This window comes from Drosophila elegans, unplaced genomic scaffold (assembly GCF_018152505.1).
Source record: "Drosophila elegans isolate 14027-0461.03 unplaced genomic scaffold, ASM1815250v1 contig_208, whole genome shotgun sequence".
Classification (NCBI taxonomy): Eukaryota; Metazoa; Arthropoda; class Insecta; order Diptera; family Drosophilidae; genus Drosophila; species Drosophila elegans.
In genome coordinates this window covers 21,936,920-21,961,110 of record NW_024545578.1, presented here as the reverse complement: position 1 = coordinate 21,961,110, position 24,191 = coordinate 21,936,920, and the positions used below count along the sequence as shown (strand labels likewise).

Sequence of the window (24,191 nt, the reverse complement as noted above, 5' to 3'; positions counted from 1 at the left end):
AATTTACTCTTAAAAACTTTTACTAGTTTCATATTATTTTATAAGTTAAAATTAAAGAGTTGAGAATAAATGATTTTTTTTCTGTGTAGAAAATGCGATCTAAATTCAAGACTAATTATTATTGATTTAAGAATAAAGTTTCTGTGCTCGTTATTGGCATGCTTTTGTCTAGATTTTTAGCATTGTAAACTTTTGAATCAATATCCTACATTTTCATTACTTTTCTTAGTTTTTGCGTTTACAAGTTGCTTTGGTATATCCTATATAAGTTCAATTGTAGGAAAAATTGCTCATTCAAATTTTTTTCAGTGTAATTGCTGAGGGGCATGGCCGAGAAGGTATTAGGGGATGTCACCCTTTTGGCAGGATGCAGTTACCAGCTGCAACTGCATCTGCGAAACGGGGGCAAAGGCACGTCGCCAACCATTTAAACTAATCTTGAGGCAGTTTATTTATATATCTCAAGGGTCGTTTGTCCTAACAATGTGCCCTGCTTATATAGGAGCAGATAGATACTCAGATACCTGCATATACGTATATATTTTCAAAAACTAAGCTCAGGTAAGCTATATATATAAAAAGGGGAGCAAACCAAACCAAAAAGGGGATCCTACAAGGGCAAACTCCCCCAAGCACATACGCTCAATAACTATCTTTGAATAAAAGCATAAAGCATAAAGGGGATTAACGATGGTATTCTGTTTCTTTAGAATAATAAAAAAACAATGTGAAAGAGCTTTTATTTGACCATAAGGTAAAATATGCCTTAAAAAAGGAAAAAAATGTTAATACATAGTTTATAAAGAGCTGAATCCATTTTTTTTCTTCACCCACTCTTCTTATAATAATCATTTGGCCATTGCTTTTCTTTTTAGTTTACGTACAGCCCCTTCTGCAATGGTTAAGTTAATTTTTATTAGATTAACACTGCCATGAATTAAAACCGAATGCACATAGAGACCTTTGACATTGATTTCCCATTTCTGCGCCTCAGCTGATCCCCATAAGCAGCATGAAAGGACCTCAATTACATGAATTGAATAGAGTTGCTTGCCCCACTCCTTCACCTTCGGCTCAATGGTTGATGGGGCCCCTGAGGTCGGAGGCGCACACTTCACAGACCTTTGCCTTAAGTAATACCGGCTTGGAGGCTATTTAATTTCTATATAAATATTTTGCCACAGACCAAAAATCTGCGGGTCATAAGCCGCAAGGATATGACGCCGCAGGACACGCAGTTCCTTGGGAGCTTTCAAGTCCGTCGTCCGTCGCCCGTCAGGCTCACCAATCCTGGCCAAGCCACAAGTGCATGCCCCACTGAACTTCTATTAAAGCAGCCGGAAATTAAACACACAAAAGTTTTCCAGGCCTTAGACCGCACCTTAACAAATACATATGCACCCAGCTGCACTGGAAAAAGCGATAGTATTTATTAGAGAGTAAGGGTATTTATTCAGAAGATTGGTATTTCTTACACTGGAAAAAGCAATAGTATTTAATAGAGTGTAAGGGTATCTATCCAGAAGATTGTTAAGATTTCTTAAAAGGTAAAGATTAATTTGACCAATACAAAGTTTAAGTTTTTTGGCCTCAAGCCAACAAGATTAAATCGTTCTAGATATTTTAAAAATACACAACTAACATAAATAAATGTGTAATCAAAAAATTATTTTCAAATTAATTTTAACCTTTTTCTTACTGTAATCGTGTACTTCTTGTTAGTGCTATGCATTTTGCATGCCCCACACTTAATTTGTATATTTCCTTTTGCAAGCGAATGCATTCAGAGATCCGTTTGAGCTTGTTGGGCTTTGGACAAGTTAATGCTGGCATTGTGATTGAAAGGAAATGTTTTCCACTCACCAAATTTAACCCGGCAGCCAGTTCAATGGAGTCCTCAATCGCCTTCAGTCTGCATATGAGCGCACCACGCGAACCCCCTGAAAAAGATAAGCCTGTTAAAGCAACCAGTTATTAAATGGATATCAACGCACCAAAAGACCGCAAATGTTCTTACTTCAAGATTGTCTGGTTATATAGTGTTATGTTTGGATTAATTCCCCATTGTCGGGGCCCCCAAGAAAACAACAAACAACAGACGAGCGACTTTTAGATGAAATGGAAAGGAGGGAATGGAAGGGACTTAGGCCCGGCTGCCGATGTCGCTGGTATAGCCAACTTGGAATTCCCCAGCATGTGTGCCTCCGGCGCAGATGATGGAAATCACTTAACACGGAGTGCGGGCAGCCGGATGACGATGATGATGACAACGACAACGGGTATGTGACAGGACAGGAGTGGGCTGTAATGCTGGAGTGTGGAGTGAGTGCTGATGGGGATTGTGTCTGAGTTTCTAATGAGCTTTTGTCTGCTGCATACTTTTCAGCGCCGAGACTTTTGCGTCTTGGGCTTTGTTCAGATATTTGACAGGCGGGCGGATGGCAGTCCCTTGCCTATTATTGCCAAGTTTCTCAAAGAAGAGTGGAAAACTAATGAATATCAGACTAAGGGCTAAGCTATTGCGGACGGACCCTTGCAGATCACTTTATTAACATACAAATGGAAAACCACTCCACTCTGTGATGTAAATGTGCGCAAAACTGACCGGGGAACCAAAAAAAAAAAAAACACAAAACTTAAACTTCCAAGAACACAAAGTTTTTATCAATGCTTTTTTTGAGTTTAAAAAGCTGAAGAAAGTATACAATTATTTATTGATATAATACGTAGTTGCATATTAAATAAATAGGCTGCAGAAAAAAATATTTTTTAGAAAGGAAACTAGTTACAAATAGTTTTGTTTTAAATATATAAAAAGTACACAAATATTTCAACAAGAAAAACAAATTTTAAAACACAAAATCATAGTATACATATTTTATTAAAAGACAACATAATACTGCTGTCGTTTAGTCTAAAATAACAAATAAATAAATAAAATCAATGACTAAAGATGATACGTATTTTAATTGCAGTTTGAAAATTTAAGCCACAGAGAGCTTTATTCGATTAATAAAAGACTTTTGATATCTAGAACCATATTCTTTACTGCGTTGCCAAAAATCTCCCAAGGAATTATGATTAATAACAAGCAAATTTTAAAAGCATCAGCAAAGAAAAGTCGAAGTCTTTTTCTCGAAAACACAAAATTGCATTAAAATTTTAGCCAGTTAAGAGTGCGCACTTAATTGCCTTGCGTTTGTATATGATTCTGACTTTCCGGATGCAAAACCAATATCAATATCTTGCTTAAGGCATGTACACAAAATGGAAATTTCCTCCACTTATTTAATACACTTAAGCCATCAACTTGGACTTGGCGCACATGACCACACGTCCTAAATCACTTATGGCCAAGTTCAATCAAACGAGTTAATAACTTCCGCAACGTGGCAGCCAAAATGAACCATAATTCTCATGCAACGGCCAGCTAAACTGACCTATTAGCCTTCAGGTTTTCGGACTTGGGACTTCGGAATGGATGGATAGTCGGTGGTCCGAGTGGGCCATGTTGATCCGGGCCAAGACCACTGGACGGCTGTCGGGGGACTGCGGCATGGTAATTTTAGCGCTTGTCTCTCCACGGACTCACACGGCAATCAGCACACACCAGCTCAGGTACACAAAGAATAAAAGTGCCGGAGCACATGTCACATTTGCCACATGAGTTAACGTAGCTCATTTATCATGGCCTCCGCTCTGCTGCCAGCTCCCTGCGATGTCCTTTATCCTTCTGTCTCCCTTAGGCGGTGGTTCAAGGTGACCAAGGCATTTGCCGGCCAATCTGAGGTCGTGTTTTCACGTCCACTCGGAGAATTGCTTGCTCTCTAGTACAAAAATTCTAGTACAATAATTCAGATAGTAACTAATAAACTTTTAAGCTTTGACTTAAATATAAGATTGACTGAAATTGGTAGAAACAATTTGAGCGTTGAGGTGTGAAGGACACTTTGATTTTGAAACTTGTTTTAGTTGGTTTAAACAATGGTTTAACATTTCAGAATTAAGCTGTAAAATGTCAATTTTGAAATGCCTTCCGAACAAAATAATTTCCTAAAGACTACAAATTGTAGCAATTCAAGTTAGGTTCTTAACTATATTACTTCACTCCGATTAGTTAACATACTTGATTTGTATAATTTTACGTATTCAGTTACTTGTTTCAAAATTTTTTCTTCTTAGTGTAAATATACATGTGAACAGACTGTACACCTAACACCGAAATCTAATTGTAGCCCCAAGGCATAGAAATAGGCAGATGGTGGCAGGACTTTAATTACGGCAGCCACGACTCCTCAAACTGAATGGACTCCCGTACCCAGTATCACAATGCAATATTTATTAGTGCGTGTGGTCGTGCTCCCTGGCCTCCGCATGTATATAATAAACATACTATATATGCATGCCAACACACACTGTGTGTGTTGCATGGCATTATATGTCGCCTGACTAAATTTAGATATGCAAATCGATAAAAAAAAAGAAAATATCAAGGCACGCACGCATTTTTAGTGCCCAAGTTTTGCCTCGAAACGTTTTTCCAGGTAGACTTGGGCCAGGAGTTCGAGTTGAAGTCGGATAAAAGGGCTAGAACTGAGGGACATGTGCTTAAAGGTCGCGCTTTTGTTATAATTGTGTACAGATAGTATAGGCCTTTCCCCAGCAAAACGATTTACAAACCTGCCACGAGGATTCGCCCCCAACTGAGGCTTAAGATTTAGGCTAGCCTGATAGCATTTCACATGAAATGCCAACCCATTTGTTTGCTTTGGAGAGTGGTCGGGTACTAAAGCCAAACACAATATATTTAAATACTAATTTAATTCATATGAATCATGTGGATTGGCAAGGATGTCACTATAAAGACAAACACATGAAACATTAAAGTTATCTGGGTATTTTATCAGAAAATGCTAAGCTTATTTGTAATTGGAAATGTCATTAATCTGATATAATTTACGAAAAAGTATCCATCCAGAGATTCATTATTTTATATGATTTTATTATTTTCGTAACCCCCAATAAAGGAAATAATTAAATAGTTTTGAGATTTTATACTATAACATACATATGAATCATGGGGATTGGTGAGACGTCACCAGTAATTAAGACAAATACAAGTACCTACCATACCATTTTTTTGGTTATTTTTACCTGACCTAGGTAAAGATGTTTATCTAAAATATTAGCATTTATTTCAGTTTTCAATCAGCAAGTATCCCAATAAAAAAGCATTCAACACACATGCAAGATAGAATAATGTTTATTTTTACTTTTTTCTGCAACCAGAATTAATTGCCAGGGCGTATAATTCAACTGTAATTTCGAAAAGAACCTATTGACCTCAAAATGATAAGTTTTTAAAACAATATAATTAATGTTTTGTACCTTTTACCTTGACTAGATATTTGAAAAATGTGTATTCTACCTTTGTTAAGTACTTATTTTCACAAATATCTTATACTCTACCTTTTTTAAGTACTTATTTTCACAAATACCTTATACTCTACCTAGATCCAAATAAATAGTATCTTTTCTAACACTGCAAAAGTGGCAATGAATTCTTGTTTCAATCGGAAATATACTATATTTTTATATACTACATTCAAATTTAATGATATTATTCCCATAAACTGCTTTAAATGAAACAACAACAGCTATGACTTGTTGTCAGGTGCCAGGGCTTTCAGGATCTGTCTGGCTAAGTCGTTTACCTTTAATTATATAGTTCGTTTTAATTGTAATTGTAGGGAAGCCTGCCTGAAATATGGCAGACCTTGCAGTTTAGCATGTGGGAACTTTAACTTTTGTTTTACTTTCACTAATTGAACCAATTGGGGCCACACAAACACCAGTCTATGTATGGGCATTCATATATCTTGTTTCTATGCCTGAGAGCTCTTGCAAAATTTATGGGCATATATTGATTAAATAATTAGGCCTCTGCAAGAGGCCAATTCACATGGATATAAAATAAATTTATGTCAAATGCCAGAGAAAATAAATTTATGTCCAGGCAAAGGCAGTTTTTTCAGTTGCACTTCATTTAATATAGCAAATTGCACAGACTGAGCGGGTACAGCAACTTAATTAATAATTTATTCGCTGCTTGTTAACACTTTTTCCCCTTCCCGTAGCTTTGCTTTTGCAACATTTTTTATTATTTGTTTCCCCTTTTTGGTTTGTTGTTTTCTTTGTGGGGCACAGCCCCAGGATATTTGAGCAGGGCTCACGGAATAGGGTTAAGTTTTTGAGCCAGACGCAGATAGACAAAGTGAATGATAAAGGGGTGGCCAAAGTAGAGCAGACTTTGCCAGAGTTTGTGGCAAAAGGTGAGAGCAACACGAAAATTCGGCGGATTTGCTTTGAGGTTTACCCATAAATAAAACGTGTTGCTTAACGAAAACAGGGTGGTTAAAGCAGTGATTTTATGAATTCCCATAAAGCCTTTACAACCGATTTTTTAAAATATATAGATATTCCACTTTCCAATACATAAACGTACACTTGCCATACATACAAACATTTAATTAAAATATATTGATCCGGAAAACATTTGTTTAAATGTTCAGCTTAATTATAAATTAGTTTATCATATATCATGGATATATTAAAATACAATTTGTAATATATATACAAAATATTTTAAACATGTAGTTTACTTCACTACTTCACGCAATACCTAAATAATTTTTGATTATAAAGCAATATGGAATTTAATTTAAATAAAACGTACAGCTAAGTGAAAATTTGCTTAAATTATTATTGAATTTATTATCAATGCATAAAGCTGTGTGGATGTAATTTGCTAGAATCTAGTTCACAATTTGTGCAATTAAGTGTGCACTGCTTTTATGTGGCTTCTCCACACATAAATATATTAATGACAGTTTTTTGTTTTTGCTGCCATTTCGCCTCGGGTGCCCGTGGAGTTCATAGTTCATGGCGCTGAGGAGCGGGGAAAGCCGAAAGTGGCTTGCTCACATATTGATGGATATTTATGGCGTTCGTGGCTGGATAGCGGAAAGCGGAAAGCTTCAAAATACGTGCATGATTAAAATCCCTCGCAGGAGCACACGGATATGCGGATATGGCCGGCGGACATGGCTCAATCAAGCCAGCCAAATGGACGAGGGCGCCGAAACCGTCTAAATTGGCTTTGTAACTGTTTGAATTTGTTTATCCAGCATTTTATTTGGCCACATCTGCGGGGCAGCGGAGATTGCTGTTGCGGGGTCATCTATCGATTTTCCCATCGAAATTCTGCCTATTTTAATGCTCAGTTTTTTCGTTGCCAAATATTTGCGCCTATTGTGTGCTGTTTGTCTATTTACGAAAATATTTATTCTGCATTTGCTGTCGATGTATTTTGGCCGCTAATTGGTTGCAAGTCGTGAAATTGTTTGTGGGGTTTGAGGACTAATAGTTTGGAGGTGAAAACTATTTAAAAATCAACAATATAATCATTATTTTTAAATAGATAGCTGTGAAAATTTTGGACTGTCTTGACCAGTTCAAATTTTTGTAATTATATGGTTTAATAAAATAAATTTCATTTTGTTTGACACTTTAATTAAGATCAAATGCACTTGCATTTAATTTATATTAATTTTGTTTGCGAGCATTCCCAGAGAATTGTTTTAAATTAATGGCAAGTTTTTTCTGTCAGAGAATTGTGAAACCGTTCAAATGTTTATCTATTTAAGCCAACAAGCCGTACTTTTTAACTGTCAACTATTTCATGTTGTTTTATTGAGGGAAATAAATTTATTTGGTTTTCGTATTAAATTAAAAGGAATATCGCTGCGTAGTATAATGTTATCTGTTTTTGTTCGGCAAGAGGTCCCAAAAGCTTAATTTTAAATCATAGCGACAGATCAGTTTTATATCTTTTTGTCGTATTTTAAATGGTAATTCTAATTTGATTACTCAAAGCCAATAATAAATTCTGCAGGAGCAGTAACATTCCCCCTGCAGTCGGCAAATAGCAAAGTTAATTAGTTTTATGCACAACCTTTGTTTGTGCAAAAAAAAAAAAACTACCAGACTAACGGAAAGCAGAGGAGAAATCTACAAAAAGTTTTCACATTTCCGTGCAAGGACATGCGTGACGTAGTTGGGTGACCCCCCAGTTTTCACACTTGCCACTTTCTCACACGTACATGCACTTCTTTTTTGGCCAAGATTCAAGTGGAAAACAAACTTGCACGAGTGACGAGGAATTAAGAAAACGAACGTAAATATAATACGTTTGTGTACAAAGGACATTGCTATGATTAGCATTTCAATAGTGCTGGGTGGAGTCCTTGTCGGGGATATTATTCATAAGAGGCGATTACTTTTAATGCCCAGGCAGGCCCCGTGTGCCGTTAGCTACTATAATTAGGTGGCCAATTATGGCGCTGAAAATTGAAATTTGCAGCGACTGCAGTCAATTTGCCATACAAAGAACAGCGTGGCTAAGGTGGCGTATACGTAACATGCACCAGTACTCGCAGACCTCTTAGTCACGCGTTCTCATCTCAAAATCCCGGCCATAGTTTCGCTTACAGGCTCTAGCTAACCATAAAAAACGTGTCATCCAAGCGATTATCCTTGCGTGTCCGTGGATTAATTCTAATGCCCAAAATGACGCACGATTCGGCCTAATGCATGCGGTCCTTTCCACAGGATATTTGGTGTATGGTGTGTGGCCAAGGGAACGGGGTGCCCTTATGTGGGTCACTTAGCCTCTGTCCCGATCACGAATCGGAAGTGACAAGCTATAGGAATGCTAATTTACCAAAAATTAAATGCACTAATCCCATGTAGACCATGACACGATTTAATCAACCCGCCACTAACCACAATCCGCATTTCATGCAGAACAACGCTTCGTTGCCCATTTTCTCGTTACTAGGGTTCACTATGATTGAATTTTAATTAAAAAACAAACCAAAATGAAACAAAAACACACGTCAAACTGTTTGGTAATAAAGTCAACCGGTTCATTTGGCATTTAAGGCAATTAAAATACAATGTTTATATCAATTAAATGGGTTTCCACGGGTGTCCGCTGTGGACTGGACCACCGAAATGTTTACATAATAAAATAATTAAAAGTAATTGTATTGCATTAAACGATAATGGAAAAGCGGTGGTTAAAAATCGCAGCATTGACATTATTAAATATGAAGAGCAACAAATTATTGATGAGAAATTTAATCATTAGTGCATTAAAAAATATTAAAATTGTATTTTGTGTTAATAAATTATAGAAAATACTTTTTAAGTTTTTTCAATTGAAAAGAAAATGTCAATCATAGGATAAATTTTATAATAAAAAAATTAAATTGTTTAATTTTAGTTTTACCTTTTTATATATAAGTCACAAATTTCAATCTTAAGAAACATTTTGTTATAGGAAGGTAAGTTAATAAATAAATATAGTAAATAAATTAATCTAGTTTTAGTTTATATTTTTCACGGCCTCTAAAAAAATGACGTTCCTTTTTATTTTTTCGTCCGTGATTCCTAAAGTTCTTAAGAATAGATAAAATAAAGTTCTCACGTAACTCGGCGAATGCAACATCAAAGTGCGAATAAGAATGAACTCGGAAAATCTCTAAAATATTCTCATCTCACATGCGTTCATACATATGTCTGTATTGCACCAACTTATTACCATACACCATTTTCCTGGTACGCAGCAAATATTGTAGCACAGCATGTGGCGAAGGAAAACGTGGGCCAGGAGTTAGGATCCTTGGTACTGAGAGCATATTTGAGTTTCCTGCTGTTGAAGCTCTGCATAATAATCTAAACACACACACACACACACACACAACTATGTCGTGTTGAGGGGAATGTAAACGAAATTTGCTGTATTGAAAGCATGGCTTGGATTTCAACGCCCTGCAGATGACACGCTGTCCTCATTTCCTCCTTCACCGCCCTGAATGTTCAATGAGTTTGACTTCTTACCTGCTCGAGACTGTTGCTGGTTTTGCTTCTTTTTGATGGCATATAACCCGCATCCAGGAGCCAAGATTAAAGGGCCACATATCGCATTTGAGTCAATACGGTTTGAGCCATATTTCAATAAACGCCATCATTTGACTTGTCAACGTGTCGCCTGCCAAAGTGGCTGTAAAATGCAACTCCCTTCGCTGGGCTTCGAATTTTTTTCATCACCCCACTTTATCATTTCCCGCATATTTTCCCTGCACTCGAAACTTATTTTTTCAGCGCAAATTTCCTTTGCACCAACGTAAAAATCGCAGGAGGAACGGAAGGGGTAACTCATTTAAGCTGTGACATATGATGCCTGCCTGCCTTGTTATGTGACGGCCAAGGGTGAAAGTTTTGCATAATTTACGTTGAGCGCGAAATGTGAAAGTTTTGCATCCCCCTGGCCGATATTTCTCACTTTTTTTTATACATCGGTGTCAGGCCGAAAAGCAAAGGACTTTCAGCCTGAAGAGTTGTACTATGTCTTGTGCAACATTAATTAAACTTTAAATTACATAAATTACATGGCCGGACATGCTTAATTTTTTTAAAGTATGTGATATTTGGCAGAACCCATTCTTTTTATGCTTACATATATTCCAATAATACGACCTTAAGTTCAAAAAAGAAGTATAAAGGTTCAGGGATTTAAAGTCAATACTCCTTATAATTAAAAAAAATGTGGCAACCAATCCAAATTTTAGATTTAAAATTGTTAATACATATGTATATGGTAACAATTTGAATTTAATTCTCAGATATTGAAATAAATTCCGAAAATAGTCAAATGAAAAAATGTTTTTAATATGTTCAAATGATGAAAACTGAAGCGAAAATTATTTAAATTGAGTACAAAATATTTGGATATAATACATATTTTTTTACAGTGTAAGCAATTTTAAATTTCTATGTTAACTAGCTTGAAAAACACGTATTTTATAAAATATTCGCAATAGCAATCTATAGTCGCCCCAGGTAAGCAAAAAATTTCACTATTCTCTCCTGATTTGCATGTTCTGTTTATTGGAATCTCCGAGATTTGATATGTCCCTATTGGAAAACTCATACAATGACAGCTGTATATTCCCTCGCCAACGGGCTTACGACCAGGTATCGTTTTCATTTCGGTTCTGGCAAAGAAAACGGCAAAAAATATCGAGCAAATATAGATATGTATATAGTATGTATATGCCGGCAGCAGCAAAAACAACAAATCAATTTCTGTTTGACCAAACGCTCCACTGAGCTGGACATTGAGCTAACTGAAACTGGCGGCAGGCGAAGGAGGGGGGGACGGCCAATCCAGTGCACTTCACTCTCCGAGTTCCCACCACGTCCGTCCGTTCCTGATTTGGTTTATGCCCTTTTAGTACCTGCAAATAAACTTGGCCCGCCGCTCGGCTTCCTTCGAGCTTCACCTCTCACTCTCACTCTGTTTCTGTTTCTGATTCTGATTCTGATTCCGATTCTGGTTTGGTTCTCGTTTCTGCCCGTGGCACTGGCACTGACACTGATTGCTTGTGAGCCATATGCCCGACTTGACTGCAGTCAAGACGGCCATTATTCACTTGCACTCGCCACTTCAGCCGCTACGTTTGGGCCAAAGAAAGCCGAGGCCAACTTCGGGCTCTCGTCGCAACTTCCCGGGTAACAGGCGCCCAGCCACAAAGGAAAGCAACGAGCTTTTTCGCTCGCTTTCACCACGCGCACTGAGAACAACTAAATATGTTTTTCATGTCCATCAATTGAGGTGTCTATCTGATTGATATGATTTTACCTCTTTTTTTTGGCCAAAATCATAACTAAAATTGGTAACCTAGTTGAAAATCATACCTTACTAAACCATAATACTTATTTACAATTAATTAGCTCTGAAACCTAGAAAAATCAATATTTAGAAAAAGTTTTTTTTTTTAAACCAAAGGATACGTTTAATTCTCAGCTGTACTAAAACTTACATTTTTTAAGCTATTCTATTATGTTTTCTTTAATAAAAGTCAAATCATTTCTTTTTAGAAAAAATGTTAAAATATACAAATATTACTTTGAAAATAAAAATAAAATATTAAGTGTAAATTAAGGCTGTGAATATTATTTAACATCATTTAAAAAGCAAATAACTATGTGTTTTGTGTGTGCTTCTGTTTTTTTTTTAACGAATCCTTAAATAAGTAAATAATAATTTTTATAGAGAATGTCACATAAAATTTTCAACCGATTGGCAGGAATGGTTTTTTTTATATTTTTCTCTCAAAAACATGTTAAATTTGACCAACACACGTATTGTTCGGAATCAACAGTAAATTAATATCTTGGGCCATCAGCAGTCTAAACGTTATGTCTTTTAGCTTTATCTTTCATTTTGGCGAAGTTGGGGTGCAAAACCAAATTGAGAAATCGGCATTGGCATTGAATTCACCTCCCTTCTGTTTCGAATTCAGGATATTTGTTTCTCTGTATTTAATCCCTTGAGTGTGGTGGTGGTGCGTTTGTAGGCTTAGCCACCGCACCGGATGTCCTGGCATTTCCGCCCCGCTAATACGGAGTCGCCATGAGTCAGAATTGTTGGGCCATGTTTGCCTTCGCCCTGCTTGTCGTTTTCTTAGTTTTTCATTAGCATTTTTTCTTCCAACTCTATAGGGAAATATTGTCGTCAATTATGTTACATAATCAACAAAACAAAAATGTAATAATTCTGTTTCTTTTCGCAGACTTTGACACGGTTCCATTTTCCCAGTTTGGGGTTTTCCCCAGCAGATTAGTGTTAATGATGTTAACTTTGCACGCGTCCAAAACTAGGCTAACTTAATATTTAGGTTAATTCGGCTAATTTTTCTAACTTTTGGCACCAAGACGAATGGATCAGGAAACTAGACCCAAATTACGCAGTTATGATATTAGCAACGGATGTATAGTGGAATTTTGCGCTTTACTAAAAAGAGGTTAAAGCTAATAATATTCTAAAAAAACAATATTACGAGGCCACTGAAATTTTTGAAATCAATATGGACCGCAGTACATGTAGTGACAATGCGCACCGAGAGACTACTATATATAACCACAGAATTGAACATCACATCAGATTCAAAAGTATGCAAATGTTGGAAAGTCCAGTTTGGAGTTCTGTATGCCTGGCCACTTAGATGTTATATTCTGTTCAAAAAACTAAATGAATTTAAATCTATATCAAAGTTTATGTTATATTTGAAAAGACCAGTTTCGAGTGCTGTCTGCCTGGCCACTTAAAAGTTTTATTTTGTTAGAAAAACTAAATAAATTTAAATCTAGAACAAACTTAAAGTAATATTTGTATATTTTAACATAGAGCTATTAAATCTTGTTTTCAAAAAGTTCTTCAGTTGCCTTCTAGGCTAATGAAGCTGAATTTATTGCCATGGCTTTATGGACATGTACACAGTTCGCACATACTCGTTTTATGGCCAACAACACAGAGTAATGTGGCTGAAAAGCATCGAGAATCGGCTAATGTATGCAAACGTACGGCGGATGGAAAAAGAAAAAATATACTATATGGGGGATGCTTAGGATGTCAATGCTGTGCATGCCCAAAAAGTTGCTAACGTCTCGTCTAGCACACAAAATGGATTTTGTCTGCATTAAAACAACTTCTAGATAAAAAGGGGGAAATTGCTTTTGAATACAGGCATGCAAATATATTTTTGATGGCAAATTGAGACGTTTTCTGTGCCATTTTTCAAGTCGTTGAGCTGCAAGAAGCAGACATGACGTATACGCAATTTTCCACATTGCTTAGCATCGATCGCATAAACAAGATAGGACCTATGCTCTTAATTTACTTGAGGGTTCTTTTCTTTTTTTTGGATTTCCGAAAGCAACGTTACACAGATGTTTTGCCAGCTGAACAAATGCCAATTGAAGGAACTCCCACATACCAGCTTATAAATCTTAGTACAAGGTCTAACTACCAAACTGAGGACAAGTCATAAATCTAAATTTGGCAGGGCAGAAATCAAAATTTCCAAGCACGCACATATAAGAAGAGAACGCCATGTCCCAGTTATAGTTTTGGCCAAATAAACCCACTCAATATGTTGAGATATCTGGGTCAAGCCATGAGTAATGCCCTCCTTCACAGTCGAAAGCCGCTTAAAGAGTTCGGCAAACATAATGGTGGAAATAAAATGAAATCTTTCGTCTGGCGAGCTCCTATTGGACCCGTAACCTTGGCAAAGTCCATCCGTACTTCTAGGCTGGCCAGTGGCCACACGCACACATAAATAATTAAAATGACCTCATAACGTTTCGATTTTCTCGTTTTTTTTTCTGGCTCCTTTTCATTGTTTTTCCCTGTTTTCGACTGCTGGGTGGACTTTTTGGCGCTTTTTCGACTTTTTGCCGCAGTCATTAATGTAATGGTCTGCATTATTTGCGAACATTCAGAGTGTTAGTGTCCATCTCTGTCCTTCTATTTATCTGTTTCCCCCTCAAACTCTATTCCTCGACCTTAGGCCTAGACACTAAATATATGTGAATGACACGCAACGCACTAGGACGCCCTTTCAATTAAATTAGGTGAGTTTTTAGTTTATGTTTTTATACACAGTCAAACCTAATTAAATTATCAAATTGGACTGCCGATTTATTCTTTAAAAAAATATTGCAAACATTATTTGTAAACTCTAAGGAAAACAAAACGATATAAAATTACTTCATATGTTGGGCTATTAAAATATTTCTAAAAATTCCTAAACTTTAATTTATTCTTTAAAGAAACAATGATATAAGATAAAATACAAATTTATTTAAAAATATGCTATATATACTTATGCAAAGTTGTAAAACCAGTACTAAGTCTGCGGCTTGGGATATAGAATTTGGCCAGTAGATTTTATTTCTGTCCCTGTGCTTCTGTTATATATGCTCTTGTGTGCTGCTTTCAGCTTTTTATTGCTGGTCACTTTTATTTTCGTTCTGCTGCCGTTCGATAGGGAACTTCCCTCTTTTTGTGTATTTTTTTTATTTTCGGTCTTTTGAGCTACAGCTTTCCTCAGCAATTTTTCTGCTTGGTATTTGCTGGGCAGTCATTCATGACGTGGCCACCATTGCTACGGCCTAATCCTCCACTGCCGTTTTGCCTGCCAAATCGGCTGTGCCATCAAATTAAACGACAACTAAATTGGCGCACATTTTGCGCTATTTGGCAGGCTTTTGTCTGCTCTTCAGGGTTTACATAAGCACAAAAAAAACCAGCCAACAAGAAGGCAAATAAAATGCTAACAACGACAACAGCTGACATTGATTGGGGCTCGAAAGGCTGGCGCTGAGTGGAAAAGCGGGTCTAATAGCTGTAATAATAATAAGTAGCTGATAATTTGACACTAAGCCACGGGGTCGCATGCGTAATGCGCTAGAACTAAACCTGAATGGGTGTTAACCAGCAATCAATTGGTAAAAAGGTAAGGTCTCAAAGTTAGACTCATTTAATGATTTGAAAACACAGTTAAGATTTTAGTTGGTATACTTAAAGTGTTTAAATAAAGTGTTTGATTTATTTTCATCTTAAATTAATTTCATTTTATTAAAAGAACTATTAAACAGTTTTAAGGTTCTCAAAAAATATCTCAGATTATCAGGTCTTTTAATTACAATTGCCGACAGTATTGTCACATTTTAGGACATTTAAAAATGTCCTCTCCAAAGAATAAGCATATCTGTGGTGCCGCATTGTATTTTCGTTTTTGATTCGCTTAGTAATTGCTTCAAAATCAAATCAAATCGACCCCAATTTCATTCTGCTTCTGTGCACCTATTCATTGGAGTCTTGCCATGTCAAAAAGCTTAAGGCAATCACTTTTCGGGTGCGAATCTCTCGATTCTCTCTCACCACATCACCCAACACTTCCGTCTTATCCACCTCGGAAAATGTCGAGTGCAATTTCCCGACTGACTTAATTAGTTGCTGTCACATTTTCTGGCAGCCCGTTCGGCAAGACGAAAGCCCCGAAAAGCCCTCCGGCCACGAACACTTGCAGCTCCCTTGGCGCACATGGAAAACTTTCAGAATAGATTAAATTTGTTCTGGCTGCGGTTCTGGGAGGATTCACCACAGCTTCCATCCCCGAAAGAAAGCGCCGAGTTGCAAGAAATGGCCAAATTGAGTGCACACAAGAGGCGAAAACAGGGAACTGGGAAAAGGGTGGGGGAATGGGAACGGAGCAGATAGTTGTTGCACAAGTGCAGTTTTCCTGCTGCCGGGCCTGTACTGTCCAAACATAAAAAGGATAACACATGCAGCTGCCACTGCAGGGCCAATAAGTCGGCAGATAGTCCTGCCAACAGGATGAGCCGTTTTTCCAGAGCCCCGCAGCTTTACGGCCAGTGCTCAGTGTTGGCCTATAGTGATTGAAAAAGCCGAGCCACTCACATTAAATATTAAAATAAATATAATCTTTTAAAACCTGATATTCGCCTTGATTAAAGGTCCTAGTAAAAAATATCTTTATTCAAAAAATACCGAACTGAGCACACATAAGCCAATTTGTATGGTTTTTCGATTTAGGTGGGTAACAGAGTTAGCATATACAATTTTTGACAGTCTGCTTTTTTATTTATTAATTTTTAAAATAAATACAAACAATTTATTTTTTTAGCCTTCACAATATAGTATTTTTTTCTGTTTTATTTGGATTTTGATTCAGAAATAATAATTACATATCATTAATATAATTGTTAAAATTTAAATGTAATATTTTACAAAGATACTAAAAGTATGTAAATAAAAAAATTTACTTTCTGTGTTTGAAAAATTACCATATTCTTGAGATTTGATTTCTTGAGATCTTTTATAAAATGATAATTTGAACTCAAATCTAAATCTATCTTAGCTAACTTCTTCAATAAAATTGTCGCTGATTTAAGCAACAACTGTTGCCTAAAGTACACTGCTCCGACATATTTGATAGGTATAGCCTCCAGTTTTGACCATAAACTAGCCAAGTTGTCAGCTTTTGCCGTGATGTTCGTCCAGTTGTGACAACAAAGGAACGGACCAACGCGAAAGCAGAAAGGATACAGCGAACGGCAGCAGAATAGAGCCTCTGTGGAAAGGCCAAGCTAGTTGGGGCTGCCTTCGGGCCATTCAATTGTCCGCCTGATCCCCGGCAAGGCGATGCCAGTTAGCCCCAGAATTTCCTCCTATTTGCCTGCTGGCCCTTTCATTCTCTTTGCTGTTGATTTTCCATTTGGCCAGGACGCCGCCTCCGCTTTTCCCCACGCTCAGTGTTTAATGTTTTTGGCTTTCAGTTACCTGTACGAGTATGTAGGTCAGAATTTTACAGCCACATACAAGTGCATGTCATTCCCTGGTGGAATATAGTTTCCAGAGATATTACGCATAAGACAGCTTGGACACGGAACATGTTTGTCATACAAAATAAATAGTATGCCAATGAGGTGCGAAATGAATTTCTTTTTATTAACAATTCCCACGAACTGGAAATGCTTTTTGTTCCTTGTCGCTCTGTTTTCGTTAGCCAATTCCCATATTCTTTTTTGTTTAATAAACCCAATTTCACAGGTCAAAGGAGGAACACCACAATCAACAAGAATTTATACAATCGGAGAGAAAAAATACAGTTTAATCTTTGAAAAAAATGGAATTGGCAAGGACTCGCAACGAAAAGATACACACAAACCAAAATATTTATCGGTGTTGCTTAAATATCCATTCAGTACTGAATTTCGTGAAAAGAAAATACTAAGTTATATAGGATGAGAGACGCAAAAATAAAGCACACCAGATTTACACTTATTATTGAAAGTAATTTATCATGCATCCATATTGCAATGGATGATTCTATTCAACACGAAATGAAAGCCAAACATTGCAGCGTCATTTCACCTCTGTGTATGATTATACGCCCCTCGGTTCCCTCGATGCACTTTAACCAGGAAATTCAATTTGGCGCATCGCGGTTTATCCAAAATGAAGAGAAATCGGTTTGAAAGTTTTTTCGTTTTGCTTTGAACATCGATTGCCTGCCGTAGGCAAGAAAGGTGATGAAAAAAATAACGAATTTAAGCTTCTACACTTCAGCAGAAGGAGGTACTAAAGGTTAAATACCATTTTGTATCGGTTAAAATTTCAAAAGTATCTGCTCATAATATCCATTCAGATGTCATTAAATTAAATATTTAAAAAAGTAAGTGTTAAGCTAAATTATTATCATCATCATCACAAAGATAAAATTATTTAATTATTAAAATCGACCAAATAAATTTGTTTTTTATAATTCTTAGCACAAAAATTTTAAACTTCAATAAAACAAGTGTAAGGCACACGATATTCGACACTTTTAGATAATCACAAATTATTAAAAATAATTATTTATAGCGTATTGGATACGTGGAATAAAATATAGAATAGAGAAGTTTAAACCTATTTTTTTTAATTTCACTATCAAATTCCAGGACAAGAGAAATGTTGGTCTTGCTCTAATGTTTTTTAGTTGTAAGCAAAGCTATCTTTATATAATTCTCTTCTAATAGCACCATGAATGAGAGGGTATACAAATTATGTACGTTTAAGGATTAAAATAGTCTCGTGGCCACGTGGCGTATGTGTAACTTTTGCTGCACTCGCCTGGCGGCTGACGTAAATTGCCATAATTACAGAGCCCGGCCCCGAAATGAAATAATATGCCCATCACCTCCTGACCGCAAAGGACACACTCCTTGCGACCGAATGGTAGTGACTTACCTAATTAGCGACAGGATTTCCAGCAGCAGCACGCAGCGTTGTTGTTGTTGTAGTTGTTGTTATTGTAGTAACTAGCGCCACCAAGCGGGCGACAGACGGACTAGCCAACAACGTTCATTTGGCCCTTTAGGCTATTGTTGTGGCGTTGTTAACTGTTGTTGTTGTTGTTGTTGTTGTTACTGTTGTTTCTGTCGTCGTTGTTGTTGGCCAACAATCTGGCAACGCCTTTCAGCCCGCTTACAATATTGTGTTGTTTATTTTTTCTACCTTTTTTCTACCTTTTTTGTTACGATTTTTTTTTAGTGGTTGTTGTTACTTTGCTTGTTGCAACTTATGTGCAGTTGCCGCTGGCTGTGGACTGTGGGAGTGAACGAGAGGGTCGTATATAGAGGGGGAGTGAGTGAGCGAGAGGGGGCGAAGGGCGAAAGTTGCAAGGACACGCATCGCATCGCCTGACGAACGGCAAACACAGGATTTCGCACTAACACTCGCGAACAACCGACGATGTACGACACTTTGAAATGTATATTTCGTTTTTCTCTTGTTTTTCTTTTGATTTTTTGCACTGCTGTTGGTTTTAGGTCCTTTGAAACCACCACCTTCCGCCCCACTAACAACAACCGACAGCAACAATAAAAGGCCACCCAGTTTTATATCATTTCTTATTTTCGCCTTATTTGGCCAACTTTTGGCGCTTTATGTTTGGCCATGTGATTTTCGTTATTTCGCTCTGCCCTTTTTTATGTTTCTCTCGCTTTGTTTTGTTCCCATATTCGCTCTTGCCTTTTACGATTGTTTTGTTTACTTTGAAGTTTTAACTGCGATGCCCTGCGATGTATGCTAAAGTTTTCCTCGATTTGTTCCACCGACTCTGCCTCCTCAGTGGCTCATTTGGCACCACTTTCTGGCCAAAAACTTTTTGTATTTCTTTGAGTAAGTGATGGCCGAGCTGCTTATGTAAGTGGCAGCAATTTGCCGAGCAGTTAGTTGGCAGCGGGTAAAAGCAGGAAAACACTTGCCTTGAGGTGAAAAACTTATGGAAAGTGATGTAAAGCTGGGGCCCAGATAAAAGTCTTTGGGAGCGACAGGGAACGTCTTGATGAAATTTATAATGGAATCTTGTAGAGTTGAAGAGGTCGAGCAAATAAAGTTGCTTTTTTAAATAACCTAAAGTCTGAGAAAGAGGGAAAGTTCGAAGATCCGTGCTTCCAAAGATTTTCAGTTGTCTTCTAAAACTTTTTAAAATATGGCCAATTGATGTAGCATTGGCATAAAACTAATAGTTGCCAAAATACATTTGGAGAATAAAAAAAACGGAAAAGATAAAATGAAAAAAAAACTTTACTATTGCTTAAGAAAATATCCAAGATAAGTTTAAGCTAAAATACAATTTAAACTTGAAAGTGAAAACAAAATGAAGTGATTCTATCCAAGTAGGTGTTAAAAAAAAGAAACATTTTTGAAATATAAATTACATATTTTGGACTTAAGTATTTAAAAGCATATATACTGCTTAACTATAAACTTTAAATTCCCCGCCTCATAACATTTGTACTATTATTAATTTTGTTCCGACTCAACCACCTCAATGTTTCCATCCACCCGTGCACAAATGGCACCCGCTTTTTCCCAGCGATTCATTAATAAATAATTTCTAGCACTTCCTATACTGGCGTATGTTTACATGCCTCTATACCTCTATATATGAACGGCAAATGCTGAAAAAATCGTGTTTGTCTTCTGCCTCAATGAACTATTTCTACTTATTTATGCACTAGATTATTGCCAGGCATATTCGCGTGAAAATTGTGCGCTTAAATAAAAGAAAATGAAACAGAAATAACCCATTTGGCTTTGAATTCAATTTGCATCGTATCGCTAAGTAATTACGACAAAACGTGTGCCGTACCGAAACTATTTATACACTTCCAAGGGTTTATAATGCAGTTTTTGGAAGATTAATATCATAATGGCCTTTAGGAAGAAAGTTTATATCTATTTCTAAAAGATATAATTAACTAACGCTGTCTTAACCTTATCATCTATTTATTTCGCATCATTTATGTTAGACAATGTAACGAAGCAGACAATTTTTCTCACGCTCTGAGGAAAGATTTTAAAAATAAACCAAAGCAATGCAAAGAGAAATGCAAAAATGCGAAACAGCAGATCAAAGCAAAGGCAAGCAAAAATATCATGTGTGAGTGTGATGATGGTTCGGCATTTAACAAACGAAAAAACAAGGAACACTAAATTTAATTTAATTGTGTTTTTTGTGAAAACAAATTCGTCCGCTAGTCGGTACACATATGCTGAGTATATTTTGGTGTTTTTCATCTCATTACTGCGAGGGTGGCGGTCAGACAAATGCCTCTGTTTCAATGTCTGTCCTTAACACGGCATTGGTATGCTGGGAATTTCGTTGAAAACGACATTTTTGTCTAGCAGCCAACACGCCCCGAAATATGCAACATGTCTTCCTGGCCCCGCCACTTCGTACCGCCCCATATCCACATTTCCTTGGTGAAGGCTCCACCCAAGAACACGCAATGTTCGAGGACGAGGACTTTGCACTAGGAAAAAATAAGGAAACTATCAAAATCTGTTATTATTTTCAAACCAAGTTGAGTTTTTTTTTTATCGAAAAAGGTTTTTGTTAAATCTTGTGTTAAAATTAAATGATTACATGTTCAAATTGAGCTTTAGAATACTTTATTGAATTCTTTATTTAATTTATTCAATGCCTAGATTTTAAGTTCAAGAACATCTTCTTCGAGAAAGAAATGTTGTCACTCATTTGGGAAGGATCAAAATAACTCCAAATTTTGATTAGATTATGATATATATAATATTTCAACAGAAACCTAACCAATAACTGTTTTGGTTTTTTTTAAAGAAAGAACAAGAAATTCGTTTCGAAAAAAAATAACACACCTTACTTTTTAAAGGTTCATAAAATCTGTATAGAAATGGGTTAAACCCTCAGTTACAACGCTCTAGATTTTGTTACCAGTGTGGGTCACATACTAGCTGACTCATAAGGCATTTTGGCTAATGATTGACTGACTGCATGAACGAGTGACGGACTGATGGACAGACTGACTGGCGAACTGAATGACTGACGGAATGACTGACGGAATGACGAAATGACTAACCAGCGTGTGTGACTTTTCCCAGTTGTGTGTGGGCTTTCGGCGACTTTGCGTGTAGTTCGTAATTTAAGTAATGTGGGTCGCAGCCTGAAAGCTGAGTCCTGCGTATCCTTGTTGCTGTTGTTGTTGTTGCTGCTAACGCGATTTACCTTTCGAGTGAAACACGCGCCTCGGTTCCGTTAAGTTAGCATTAGCTATAGCTATAGCTTTACCGTTAGCTTTGGCCCGGCATGCAGCATATATAGAGCTGCGGTTATAGCAGCCTAATTGTCATTGAAGGCAACCCACCCAAGACATAAATTCAATTTCTTTCTGTTCGATGTGACAAGTCTTGAAGGAGGCCCCCACCCAAAATAAGCCCCCTGCCACCCACTAGCCACCCCACCTATTGCACCCCTTCCCTCCCTCCCTCCCTCCCCCCATCCCCACATGGTTGGTTGTAGTTTTTGTTATTATTTTTTGATAGCCACCTTTTCGTGTGTTGCTTTCTCGCGATGTCGTCGCCGCCAAGAAAAGGGGCTTCCCCTCCTACTACACCCCTTTGATTCTTTTGCGTTTTCTTGACTTGTTCTTTTGGCTCGACGGCCGCCGTCTCTTTCTCAGATTCTATTCCCGTCTCTGTCTCTATGCACTGGCTGCACCTTGACACTAATATTGAGTAAAGTAAAAAAAAAAAAAAACAAAAAACAGAAAAAAAAAAAGGAAAGCAAGTGCAACTAAAAATAGTCGGAGAGAGACCGCTAAAAGCGAATTGATTGGCGGCTGTGTGTGTGTGCGACTTTTGGGCACTTTATGCGGACACTTGGCGATTTTATTGTCAAGTTATAATTGGTAATTGATGCCGATACCCAAACTGATTGTGTTATGATACAGCTCATTCAATCGGCTGATTGCAATGGAATTAAAGCGACTGCAAATGATTTTTGATTGACATCTACCCAGCGGGGGATGACTAAAGTTTGGGGGTTTTGCATAAACTTTCACAGGCTTAAGTCAGTCATTTGGTAAGTTAAAGTTTGTTTTTGCTGGAGGCGACAAAACTAAAAAGTTGTATAAAGGCTTACAAAATTCAAATACATACTATTAATCAGTTTAAGCTTTTGAATAGTTTCAAATATCTTACGTAACTGATTTTAAGGGTAAAAAGTAAAAAAAAACATGTTTTAAACTAATCTGACATTATAATTTTTGTTCTCTAGGTAAATTATTAATATTTTAAAGAATTTTTTTATTGCCGCTGGTGCGTATACTTAACTTGTTTGTACAAGTTCTTCTTAATTCGACCCTTATCTTTACTTCAAATAAGTAAGTTTTTAAGATTTTTGACTGTTTTTAAGTGTGGTGAGCGAGCTATACACTGGTTTTTCTACTTTTAATTTTGTTCAATTATTTGCAATCTTAATTCTGAAAACTTTCCTTCAAGCCACTTTTTATAATTTTTTTTCATATTCCATATTACACTTTTACTATTTATTTATTCAATCCACTTAAGTTTATTATCGCTTAGCACGCAAAACCGAATTAACTTTGAGTTTCTCAGTTTTTGCACACATTAATAGCCATGTACGGGTGCGTATACTTAATATCCACCGCTAGTACAATCCTCGTTTCAAATCTCATTTTTCGCATCCTAATTCTCTCGCCTTTAATTTTTAATAACCACTGTTTTTTAAGCCACTCAATCTTGCAACGCTTATTGTCGCTTCACACGCTTCACCGTTGTTGTTTTTGCAGTTGCCATTGACCATTGTTGTTGTTGTTGTTGTTTTGGTTGCTGCTGGTGGCAGTGGTGTTGGTTATTATTCCGCACCCAACAAAAACACCAAAAGAACCCAACACCAGAGCTTTACATAACTCACTCGCTCACTCACTCACTGCAAAAAATGGAAACACGGGAGGGACGTTAAAAATTCAAAACACAAATGCACTTTTAATTTCGCACACTGCAATTTCCACGCGTTTTTCAACTATTTTCCCAACACACATTTATTGGCCACTCAACGGGCAGGCATATTCGCATTATTTCCGATTCCGTTTTCTTACGAATATCATCTATAATATATATATATATATATATATATATATATAGTATATCGAGGGCGGTGAAGTCGATATTACTACGCTGGCTTATTGTTTGGCCCGTCCGCTGTGGCGACACAATTTTCTCCGCTTCCGCAGTGCTGTTGAATTGCAAACCCGACCCGAACTGAGACCTCAACTGACCAAGTTTTCCTTTTCATGCAGTTTGGCACGCATTTTCGATTCGGAAAAGCGGAAAGGCAGGATGACGAAGCGCGGCGAACACCGAA

General features: G+C 37.0%; 1 protein-coding gene across 19 annotated transcripts in view; it reads right to left on the bottom strand.

Moving 5' to 3' along the window:
• Window positions 1–24,191, bottom strand: part of LOC108136066 (glutamate-gated chloride channel) — a 53,990-nt gene extending 29,799 nt beyond the window's left edge. For 4 of the 19 annotated variants that reach the window (XM_017257023.2, XM_017257024.2, XM_041708007.1 and 1 more), the window contains exons 1-3: window positions 23,926–24,086; window positions 18,731–19,088; window positions 1,864–1,940 (exon numbers count right to left, since the gene is read on the bottom strand). The gene's annotated coding sequence lies outside the window, so the exon portion shown is untranslated. The other 15 variants (XM_017257019.2, XM_017257027.2, XM_017257022.2 and 12 more) reach the window with 12 other exon arrangements.